The sequence below is a fragment of the Brachycentrus maculatus genome, unplaced genomic scaffold, assembly GCF_059751285.1.
Source record: "Brachycentrus maculatus isolate JH-2025_06_01 unplaced genomic scaffold, ASM5975128v1 h1tg001121l, whole genome shotgun sequence".
NCBI classification, from domain to species: domain Eukaryota; kingdom Metazoa; phylum Arthropoda; class Insecta; order Trichoptera; family Brachycentridae; genus Brachycentrus; species Brachycentrus maculatus.
Window position 1 is genome coordinate 23,727 of NW_028281819.1, and position 2,048 is coordinate 25,774.

The 2,048-nt window shown below is 32.0% G+C and overlaps 1 long non-coding RNA gene across 1 annotated transcript; it reads right to left on the bottom strand.

The window, feature by feature from the left end:
* Nucleotides 1-229: 229 nt before the first annotated feature.
* On the bottom strand, nt 230-1,523 carry LOC148299497 (uncharacterized). Its single transcript, XR_015839072.1, has 3 exons — nt 1,345-1,523; nt 545-1,287; nt 230-480 (listed from the first exon to the last, which is right to left on the bottom strand). It is a non-coding gene; the product is annotated as an uncharacterized LOC148299497 (long non-coding RNA).
* Between the last annotated feature and the right edge of the window lie 525 nt (nt 1,524-2,048).

The following is a 2,048-nucleotide window of genomic DNA, read 5'->3' on the forward strand; positions in this document are numbered from 1 at the left end:
GACTTAAAAAATGATAAATTGCTATGTGTTTTTTTTTATTGTTTCGTAAACTTAATATGTCATATTACTTGTTTGAATATTAGTTCACTATACATATCTTATATAATTTAGAAGCAATATACTACGATATATTATTTTTATTGAATTCAAGCTTTTGTTTATTCATTTCGCCGACCAAATAGTCACTTATGAACTAACAAAAAATATCCAGATTCACCTAAAAAAATCAGTATAAAAACAACATGAAAAATATGAAGCTGTGGAAATTAGGTCATTTAAATATAAAAAAAATCAATGCTTTAGTGACTCTTCAATATTTTGTATGCATTTTACTGCACTAAAATCCTATCTCGTGCCATCACCCTTGACTACAAAGAAACAACGAGTGTCTGGATGCTGTGGATGTTTATCAGCAACGATATGCTTCATATCCTTTACCTTCTCCTCTGCTTTTTCATGGTGGGTTAGTAATTCCAAAACCTATAAGCGTAATCAAATTATAGAATAATTATCATATTAAATATGGATGCTGTTATTTTATTACGAGTTTTTGTTCGTTTTATTTGAGTGGAGTATTGTTCGCGCTTCTTGAAAGAATATTTTTAAAGAGAGACTTTAGCTTGTCTATATCGTTGTACTTCTATCCATTAAATGTAAACTCGACTCCCGAGTTCCTCTTCTTGTTTCGACGTTAGTCTTTTAATCGTTGTTAGAAATCTCGTGCCTGCCTTTCCAAACACGATCTATAGTGGAAACTATGTTTTTCGTTGAATTATTCCAGGGCTGCTCCTTCAGTTTTGCTAATGGTGATGGTAGTCTCACCAACTTTAAGTCCTTGGGCAGCTATTTTCTTGACGACCTCTTAGTTTACTTATCTCTTATTCAACGCAAAGTTGCCTTAATTTTTGTTGAACCTAACGTAGACAGGGTGCAGGTTGTACGACCTCACGAGACCCTCCTGGATATATTTGAAGTTTATGACTCCTTCTTCTGCTGTCGACAATGTAAAGAATACAGGATCTACATTTTTGAAAGGGTTTTGGTTTTCTTCTGACTGAATGTCCTGTTGCGCCTTCGTGACTGCAGGAAGGGGAGTGATAGAGTCAGTTTGACTTTTTTTTGTAAAACGGGAACCTATTTTATTATTTTTCTCCTGAAAAGCTTATTTGAAGCATGAAGTTCAAGATCATCAGAATCTTTGATTGCCTCAACGAGCTTGTCCTCGGTGGTGATGCCTAAGCTTTTGATTTTATTACAATGTAAGAGAGTGTCAACTTCAATGAATCCCTATGTTAAAAAATAGATGAAAATGCCAAACAAATATGTCAGCATAAATGTAGTTACTTCTTTAGATTATCTGATCTTGTTATTAAAAAACTCGTCATTGCCTAGGTTCTTATCACTCATGTAGTACTATATTTGTCGTTTTAATCCTGGGAGGTTCGCCATATTGTTTATTGGAGATGATTGGGATGGGTATATCGGAAAATGTATATTTATATAAGTGTATTGTTGTTGTTGTTAAATATTATTTTACTGTTGATTAAGGATATGAGTTTTAAAAAAGAATTACATATATATATTATTTGATAAAAGAATATTAAACTAATTTGAGAAGATTTTCGATTGAATTTTATATTTATTGATTAACATTCCAGCATAATTTTGATTTCGATATATCAATCTCTTTTTTTAGCAAATACATCTATCATCTGTTAAATAAGTCCCAAGTCACATTTATTTGGCCTATAGAGAATCTATAAACGATTGAACTATAACATTAGACAAATATCATCATTATATTATATTCATTATTATGCCTCGTTCAGAAATCTTGCGATACTGTCGATAACTCGCAGATATGGATTCCTATAAAATTGGTGACTCTGCTATTTTACTCTTTATTATTATAAGTTGACGAAGGCGGTGGCCATCTCCAAAATGTGTAATTTGAATCTCAATTACCCTAACAAATTTTACTTAAATTATGTTTGATTCTATGAACTTTGCAGGCTGTATTATAACTCTTTTGCCTGGACGGACTACAC